We start from the raw sequence: 10,030 nt of genomic DNA, 5'->3' as shown, positions 1-10,030 counted from the left end.
CCCCCCATGTAAAGCTGTTTTTAAACTACGGTTGACATACGATGTTACATTAGCTTCGGGTGTACAGCATAGTGCTTTGACATTTCTGTACCTTACAAAGTGATCACCATGAACAGTCCAGTATCCATCTGTCACCGTATTTAGCTCTTATGGTCTTTTAAGTCATTTGCTTATTTACCTTTAAGGGTGAGAAAACAGTCCAACTTTCCACAACTTACTTTTTTTTTTCCTTTTTTTTTTTTTTACCACCTAAAGTTCTCATTGTGAAGTGCTCTTGAAAAGTGATAGTTTGAAAGACTTTAGGTATTTTTCTAAGCTTTACTTCGATGCCCGGAGGCATCACATTATTTGAGGTGCCTGACTTGTCAATTAAGGTCTAATGCAATTAAATATGACAGAATACTTATCCATACATAAAGGTTCTCTGCTGGCTGTCCTTAAGGCATACCTAGGAATATGGGACCTGCCCTGAAGAACCTGACAGTTTTTTTGGAAAAGATGAGACAAACGGAAAAAATGTAAGGTGAACGAAGATGGATAATATGTGCTTTATTTATTTATTTATTTATTTATTTATTTATTTATATATTTTTGATAATATGTGCTTTAGAATTAGGAGAAAGGGAAGATCGATTAGGTCAGGGAAAGAGTGAGAGATGGATTTTAGATTGAGTTCCACAGGATAGATAAAATTCAAATTAAGGAGAATTTGTAGCCTATACTGAGTAGGAAAGGGAGAAACAGTAGATAGTTATGCATTTTTAGGAAAAGGTGCAGTGAGGTTAGGGGTAGAGTTTTTATTCATAGATAAGCTAGTGAGTTTCATGGCCATTTCTATATCCTTAACCCAGACTGTTATCTGGAAAATGTTGGTTGTAAGAATGATCAGGTCAAGCCCTGGCTGGTTTGGTTCAGTGGCTAGAGCATCTGCCTGCAGACTGAAAAGTCCTAGGTTTGATTCCTGTCAAGGGCACATGCCTGGGTTGGGGGCTCTGTCCCAGTCGGAGACATGCAGGAGGCAGCTGATCAATGATTCTCTCTCATCATTGCTGTTTCCGTCTCTCTCTCCCTCTCTGAAATCAATAAAAATATATTAAAAATAAATAAGTAAAGCACAAATACTTCCCAAGGGGAAAAAAAAGAACAGGTCAGTAAGTGGGTAGCTCTGCTACTGAAAAACCAACTCAAGCACTCAAGTCAGTAATGTAGTTTTTGTTTGTATAGGAAACATTGAAAAGTTTTTAAAAATAATTTTTTATATAAATTTGAAAAACTTACTTGTAAGTACTCATCATACATTAAGCACGTGTTGTTTCTTCCGTTCGACAAATGTGGGAAACCTGGATGTTTTGAGGATAGCTAGACCCAACTTATCAGGAATAAAGTTTTTCTTTGTCTTGACTTATTTTGCATCTCAGGAAGGTACTTTACTCTTGTGCAAGTTGGATCACAGGACTCGGTCACCCATGAGTAATGCTTTCTCTGAACACCTAAGGATGAGTATTGAGCTTTACGTAAGCTTTCAGCGAGCTCTTGCTAGGAGATAGGTCCTCTCTGAACACGTAAGGCTGAGTATTGAGTTTACATCAGCTTTTCATGAGCTATTGCTAGGTAGTTTTCACCTAATCGGTGGGAAGGCTGCTTTACAGGTACCTAATCTCTTGCCCACTTTTTCCCCACACAGCAGAATAATAATTGTTTTTAGTGGAATTAGGTTGCAAGGTTTTTAAACCCTTTGCTTCTCCCTTCCCCTGTCCCTAGGATATAGCGCTTTTGATACATTTGGAAGTATGTGGGACTATAGCAATAGCTTACCCAACTTTTGCCCTGAAAGTATCCTTAGGTTTTTATCATTTTTCTGTCAGTCCTCCGATGAAAGATTAACAGGCCCAACAAACTAACTTTATTTATTTTTTTTAAATAAAATTTTTTTTGTTGAAAGTTTTATGTATGTCCCCCCCCCCCCCCCATTGACCATTGACCTCTTCTAGCCCGCCCCCACCCCTGCCTTCACCACCCTATTGTCTGGGTTCATGGATTAGGCATATGTGCATACCAGTTCTTTGGTTGATCTCTTCCCACCGAGCCACCCTCCCCTGCCTTCACTCTGAGATTCTGCAGTCTGTTCTATGCTTCTTTTTTTGTTTTTGTTTTTCTATGCTTCTGTCTCTGGATCTCTTTTGTTCATCAGTTTATTTTGTTCATTAGATTCCACATATGAGTGAGATCATGTGATACTTGTCTTTCTCTGACTGGCTTATTTTGCTTAGCATAATGCTCTCCAGGTCCCTCCATGCTGTCTCAAAGGGAAAGAGATCCTTCTTTTTTATTGCTGCACAGTATTCCCTGGTGTAAATGTACCACAGCTGTTTTATCCACTCATCTACTGATGGGCACTTGAGGCCCAAATAACTTTAGTGTCTGTATTAGAAGAAATAGTTTTGGCTATAATTTCTGAGAGAGGTTGAAATATGCTTAAAGCTATATAGGTTAAGCCACATTTGGTTGAGTTAATTTGGTGAATTAATACTCCTTGCTCCTAATCCTGATTATTCATTTTAGCTTTATGTGTCTTTGGTTTAGATCTTCTCAGATAAAAGAATAAAAACTTTCATTTAGAAAGAAGACATAAAATATGGGGAAACCATGAAGGGGATTTTAAAGTGAAAATGACATTCAATGGTACTGTTATCTGTTAGATTTCAAAAAAAGTCCCCATTCTACAAGTGAGTATTGGTTTTGAAATTTCTTCCTCTAAGAATGTTTTCCTAGTTATAGTAAAAATAACTTCAGTAAAATTTAGTGAGTACTAAATTTGGACTTTGAAATAAGAGGTTTTGATTATATGGTCTGAAACCCCAGGGTTTACTTTATATATGATTGAGTAAATGTATATTTTTGGGTCATCAGATAAAATAAATTAAGGAAATTAAAAATATTTTCAAAACACCAGAAGCTTCTACCTCACCTGATTATTCTTATGTCAAAACTGATGGAATTACTATGCTACATTGAGGGCTGACTGGGTAGTACCACAGAGGGCTTTGTCACAGAATGTAAAGGTGTCATTCCATCCATCCCTGTTCTCCCCTTCTCTCCTCTAAAATCAAGGCTGGGGAATATTACTTTGTGTACTGAATCTGGTAGTCATTAAACAGATGAGATAAATCATATACAGAGTAAACTACTTTTGGTGTTGATAAGGGTGGTTACGTGTTTTACGGAGATCAGAGTATTCAACTTCAGATAAGAGACCAGTCTAATTAAGAACTGCCAGTGGCCCTCGCTGGCTTGGCTCAGTGGATAGAGCACCGGCCTGCAGACTGAAGGGTCCCTGGTTCGATTCCTGTCAAGGGCACATGCCCGGGTTGCGGGCTCGATCCCCAGTAAGGGGCGTGCAGGAGGCAGCCAACCAATCAATGATTCTCTCTCATCATTGATGTTTCTATATCTCCCTCTCCCTTCCTCTCTGAAATCAATAAAATAATAATAATAACTTTTTAAAAAAGAACTGCCAGTGTATTGCTTACCTCTGAGGCTCTGTCTGAAGGAACTAGCAGGCTGTCTCCCCTCTCCCATCTCCTTATCATATCACCTTTGATTTAATAAAATGTCAACCTTATCAATAAGTAATGTTTTCTAGTTTGGCTTTTTATCAGATGCTCCACAAGTCATTATCATTGTGCTGCACTTGTCATGGCTCTAATATAGGAAAACTTTCCTAATAACTGTATAATGAATAGTTGAAAAGTAGATTTTTTAAAGACTTTGTGACTCTTAAAACTCTAAGTTCACTGACCTTGCTTTTTAAGTTGCATGATTCTTAGGAAGATCCTAGAGCTGTGTCTAGGTCAAGTTAGTATGTTGTTGAACTGGGGGAAGGAACTTAGTAATTTGAGCTGAGTTTGAGAGGTTTTAATTATTAGATTATCTTAAAGTCTGCTATTGGTGACTTTAAGCTAAAAAGCCTACTTGGTTATCTACCATCAATCTGGTTCTATATAGCAGTTGCTTGTTAAATACTAGTGGCCCGGTGCACGGATTCGTGCACATTGAAGGGAAGTTAATTAGAATTCCTGGGGTGGTGCTGCGGCTTGAAGGGCGTAGGGGCTGGGGGCGGGGGAGAAAAAGAAAGAAAACTCACGGTCGGGTCTTCCAGCTCGTGGCACTGGCTCCGGTGCGGGGACTAATGCAGGTGGTCCTGGGTGGTAGCCAGTGGGGTGGGACTGGGTGAGATGGCTGGATATGCCATGGAGCCAACCTCCTGTGGTCCCTCCCCGGCCGGTCAGCTGCACCTGGAGCGGCACCGCGGCTTGAAGGGCGTCTGCTGAGTGAGCAGGGTCCCTCCAGCAGGTGGGGTACCTCGGCCTGGCTGAAACCGGCTCTCCGATATCCCCCGAGGGGTTCTGGAGTGCAAGAAGGTACTCTGCAAAGTTGCTGTCGTACAGGGTGTGGGACGCAAATGCAAGTGTGCAGTAAACCAGATTAGGGGTCAACAGTGTCCCAGGAACAACATAACCCATTGCCGAAGGTGGCCCCGCGAGGAATCGGGCTCCCTCCAATCTGGTTCCAGGGTATGTCACCTGAGAACTGCCGCTCCTGAGTCACTGCAGCTTGGCAGCTCCTGCGTTGAGTGTCTGCCCCCTGGTGGTCAGTGTGTGTCATACCTACTGGCTGGTCGGACGGTCACTTAGCCTATACACTATATGATAGATTTTTTGTAGTGGCATTAGTGTTATGAGATCTAATTGTAGTGGCATTAGTGTTATGAGATCTAAAAGATTTCATGAAGTTTGAACATACAGCGTCAGTAAATATATTCCCCCCCCCAAGGGTCTAGAAATAAGATATATGTCTTCTTATGGGTGGAAGGCTCATTCTAGTCTTAATTCTATTGATAGATATGTTTATAATAGGAAAATCTGTGGGATTTTTCCAGTATGGGGAAGAATAAAATCTTAAACTCACTGCAGATGAAATTTCTTGACTGGGCACTAACACTATTTCTTTATGTTTAGTTCAGGGAGAGGTCTTTCAGACGGCCATCTTAGAAGAGGAAAGATGATGTGGATTGCTTTTTATTCTGCACTAGAGGCCTACTGCACGACATTTGTGCACTGGGCGGGGGAGGGGGGTGGGAGGGGTACCTCAGCATGGCCTGCACCCTTTCGCAGTCTGGGAGCCCTTGGGGAATGTCCAACTGACGGTTTAGGCCCGCAATTGGACATCCTTAGTGCTGCTGCGGAGACGGTCACTGCGCTTGCCAGCCGTCAGCCCGGCTTGTGGCTGAGCAGCACTCCCCCTGTGGGAGCGCACTGACCATCAGGGGTCAGCTCCTGCATTGAGTGTCAATTTGCATATTACCCTTTTTTTATATAGGATAGTCAAGTTAGAAGGGGTCTAAGAATAAGGAGCCGGTGTTGCCCTGGCTGGTGTGTTTCAGTGGTTAGAGTGCACACTGAAAGGTCTCGGATTCAATTCTCAGTCAAGGTATCCTACAGTGATGCTTGGGTAGCAGGTTCGATCCCTGGCCCTGGTCAGGGTGCATTCTGGGAGGCAACCAATCAATGTGTCATTGATGTTTCTCTCTCCCACTCTCTTTCTCCCCACCCACCCACCCCCTTACTCTCTAAAAATTAATGGAAAAAATATCCTCAGGTGAGGGTTAACAAACAAAAATAATAAATAAAAAAGTTAATTTTTTCTTTTTTTAAAGAAGCCTGTGGATGGTGACTTCTTTTTTATCTCTCTACAGCTTAATAATGAGCAATAAAGGAAATAGAGGAGAGCATTGGTTCTCAGCCAAGGGCAGTTTTGCTCTCCAGTACATATTTGACAATGTCTGTAGACATTTTTGGTTATCAGACTGTGGGGGGTGGAGTGGTAGAGGGTGATTCAGGCAGAGGAGGTAAGGCCAGGGAGTTGCTGAGCTAGAATGCACTGGACTACCGAGACAACAAAGAATTAATCAGCCCAAAATATCAGGAGTGCTGAGGTTGAGGAACCTTGGTATAGAAGGTTAAAGGGATAGTCATTGCCTTATTAAGTCTTAAGTCAGTGGTGCTTAAGGTTCTGATATAGCTTTGATTTCTGATTTTGGGATCCTGATGAGAATTTTCAGTAAAATAATTGAAACCATACAATTTTAGCCAAAGCACTGATGGGAGGGATTATTTACAATAGGGGTTAGTGACTGCTATTCCATTTATAGCAGTAACTGTTGGGGTCACTTTATCTCCTTGTGGTTACTGAGACCAGAGGATTTGGATCACTCCTCCCAACTTACATATTGTAGGGTAACTTCTGAAAGAAAAGTATCCAACTTTTTGTTATTTGGGAATTATATGAGGTGGTAACATGAATGTAACTTATTAAGGCAGCTGGACATTCTAGTTTGAAAATAAAGCAAAAAGCAGGCAACAAGCCTAACTTTTAGTTTTTTTATAGCTCATTTTAGCATTATCAAGTTTTACTTTCTGTGTTTCTCTTATACCTATTAGATCAGCGGTTCTCAACCTGTGGGTCGCGACCCCTTTGGCAGTCAAATGACCCTTTCACAGGGGTCGCCTAAGACCATCCTGTGTATCAGATATTTACATTATGATTCATAACAGTAGCAACATTACAGTTATGAAGTAGCAACGAAAATAATTTTATGGTTGGGTTGCAACATGAGGAACTGTATTTAAAGGGCCAGAAGGTTGAGAACCACTGTCTTAGATGTTCCCAGGAGATTTTGTGGTTAAACTTTTAGTTTCTTTGAACTTTGGGTAGAGAGGGTAAAGTTATTAATCTTCTTCTAATACTAAGTCTTCATGTGACTGGTGCTGAGTCATGTGACTCAGTTTATCATGGTATATCCCACTATAAAGTGATACTAAGGTGACCTTTTTGGAAGCTTGAATGATGAGCATGAAGAGAAATGGACTTACGTCATTTTTGATTGAAAGGTAGTGTAGGAATGAGTAATCCTTGATTGTACAGAAATAGGGCCTTTACCATAGTAGAAACACTTGAGGTAGTTCTGATAGTTTCACATACAGAAGTGTAGGTTAGATTCTAAAAGATTTTAAAAATCTTTTAAAATTCAGTTGTTAGCAGTTCACAGTTCCTTAGATGTATCCAGAGGAATGTTGTCAAATAGTAGTTAGTTGGCTCTGGTGATTTTTAAACTAGGGACACTTTTTTTTATATGTTAGGTTGTCCAGCCCCATTTCCCAAAATAGGCAGTTAGTTTTGTTTTTCTTGCAAATCTGTCAACATAGGTAATCTCTCTCCTTGATAATTTCGACAAGTGTCCCAGGAAAGTTCTTCATCTCCTTGTTGCTCTTTGATGTGCAATTTGAGTAGATATTAAACCTAGAGAACCATCTTCCAGTAATACTTTTCCCCATGCTTAGAATTGACTTTCTCAAAAGAAAGAAAAATAATCCCATAGTTACATGCCCTTTTCTGCTCTTTTCTGGGTTAACTGAGACCTCCAGGTATCCTACAGTGATCTTCTAGCCTGGTGGTTCTCAAACCTTCAGATCCAGTGCCCTCTTTTTATAATAAGTATTTTGAAATAATCCCTTTCATGAAAGGAAATTCATAGATAATACCGTTTAAAAAAATTATCTAACTGTAAGATAAAGAATAAGTTAAAAGAAAATAATTTATAACAAAATAACATGCTTTTCAATCTGTAAATACTCAGGTGTCCGTAAAGAGAAGATATCTATATTGTATTGGCACCAAGCGTAGACATAACAGCTATCTAAGTAGACTGCTATTAAAGGTATTTGCAACTTAAATATTGTGAGAGGCAAACCACCAGAATGGTGAATAATTCTTGGTAAAGGTACAAATAAAGTATAATTTTCTCTCACTTTATTCAGTAGTGTTTCTTTTGGACATTTAGTTTAGTGCATATTAAAATTATGCAGAAGACATGGTGTTTATATGTAGAATGGAGTTAGGTCCTAGGCTTTGATAATTATAAAGTTATTTTTATCTACTTAACTGCCCATGTGAAGTTTAAGATTAGAGACATTTCTTTGTGCTGGAATTTCCTATGCTTTCCTTTCTCTGCACATTAAATGTCAGTAGCATTTCTTTATAGGTATGACAATCAAAACATTTCAATAGATGTTCAAAATTTCCTTGAGATAATCGTATTGTCTTCATTGAGAATGCCTTCTAGTCTTTTTTAAAAAAATATACTTTATTGATTTTTTTACAGAGAGGGAGAGGGATAGAGAGTTAGAAACATCTATGAGAGAGAAACATCGACCAGCTGCCTCCTACATACCTCCTACTGGGGATGTGCCCGAAACCAAGGTATATGCCCTTGACCAGAATCGAACCTGGGACCTTTCAGTTCACGTCGACGCTCTATCCACTGAGCCTGAGCCAAACCGGTTAGGGCGCCTTCTGGTCTTATAGGAAAACATTTTCCACTAGTGGCTCTTCTTTTCTCTTACCATTCAGTAGTTTAGCATAGTACTTTTCACATATTGCAAGATTCAGTCTTTTTCCTTTAAACTTGGTTTACTTTTCCTGTAGACATTTTTTTCTGTATGCATTTAAATTTCCCACTTCCTCACTACTCTTATGCTACTTCGTTTTCCATCAGTGTTTAGAACAGTGCCTGGTACATAATATTCATTCAGTAAGTATTTGTTAAATGAAGAAATTGTACTTGTAGGCTTTTGCTTCTTGTTTCGTTCTGCTTTTGTAAATGTTGAAAATCATGGGGGTACTAGTGTTCATAAAACAAAAAATAAAAGGTTGGCTCACAGCAATGGACTGCAGAGTTGGAGCCTTTTGTTTTTGTTAATTCTCACCTGAGGATATTTTTTCCATAGATTTTTAGAGGGAATGGAAGGCAGGGAGGGACGGAGGGAGTGGGGCGGGGAGACATAGAGGAGAGAGAAACACATTGATGTGAGAGATATACTTGATTGGTTGCCTCCGGCACCTGTACTGACGGGCCCAGGAGTGAATCTGCAACCCAGGTATGTGTCCTTGACCGGGAATTGAGCCCACGACCTTTCGGTGCTTGGCCCTGACACTCTGACCTCTGAGCCACATGGGTCAGGGCTGAATCTTCTGTAATTTAAGGGATAGTCTGAAGTACTTTATTCTCAGACACATTTAGTAAGCTGTTGGTTCCCTAATTGTAATTTATAGTGCCAGTTATTAGGTTCTGATCTTATATATTCACTGTTGAATGTTTAGAGGAATTAATGTTTTTTAGTTAAAGACAAGTTAGGTTGAGGAATGGAAATTTTATACCTTGAACTTGTTGGTTTGAAAAAATTACATTTTGATTGCCTGTGTAGTATTAAACTATAATGGTATATTTTTTGTTTAATACATGTAAAAGGAAAATTCAGCACGTTAGCTTTCATTGCTTGTTGTTTTTTTTTTTTTAATATTTTTTGTTGATTTCAGAGAAGAAGGGAGAAGGGGAGAGAAACAGAAACATCAATGATGAGAGAACCATCACTTGGCTGCCTCCTGCATGTCCCCCACTGGGGATCGAGCTTGCATCCCAGGCATGTGTCCTGACCAGAATCAAACTGCGATCTCCAGGTTCATAGGCCGACGCTCCACCACTGAATCAAACTGGCCTGGCCGTTGCTAGTCTTAATTTGCATTTTTTAGATTACTTAACTCTGTTAAGTAGTATTAATTGAAAGTAATATTAATAAGTGAGAATTATGACAGTGTTTAATTCCTTAAATTTTTCAATGTGGTTTTATTCATCACTAAAATTATTGGTTACTATTCTGTGCTAAGTGTAGGTGCTGATTCAGTGAGGGAGACTTATTTTAATATTACAATAGCATCCTGTTGTAATATATAATACTAGATGAGCAGATTCAGAGTTCCCAAGGTTTTTAATCAGGTTATCAGTGTAACATAGGTCTGTTTCATCCTACAAAGGATCCAGAGGTATGTCTATTTCTCTTCCTGTGTGTAATTGAGTCTGGATGTTTCCGTTGAGCACACACATAAACACTCTGTTCAGGAAGTAGAGCACTTT

At 39.7% G+C, this 10,030-nt stretch overlaps 1 protein-coding gene across 2 annotated transcripts in view; it reads left to right on the top strand.

Annotated features, from left to right (window-relative positions):
* The first annotated feature begins 2,608 nt into the window (after positions 1-2,608).
* RNF115 (ring finger protein 115) overlaps positions 2,609-10,030 on the top strand; it is a 72,140-nt gene continuing 64,718 nt past the window's right edge. The window contains exon 1 of one of the 2 annotated variants that reach the window (XM_023760720.1): positions 2,609-2,726. The gene's annotated coding sequence lies outside the window, so the exon portion shown is untranslated. The remainder of the gene's footprint in view (positions 2,727-10,030) is intronic. The other variant, XM_023760721.1, reaches the window with a different exon arrangement.

The sequence above is a fragment of the Myotis lucifugus genome, unplaced genomic scaffold (assembly GCF_000147115.1).
Source record: "Myotis lucifugus unplaced genomic scaffold, Myoluc2.0 scaffold_190, whole genome shotgun sequence".
Classification (NCBI taxonomy): domain Eukaryota; kingdom Metazoa; phylum Chordata; class Mammalia; order Chiroptera; family Vespertilionidae; genus Myotis; species Myotis lucifugus.
This window is presented reverse-complemented; position numbering and strand designations above follow the sequence as displayed.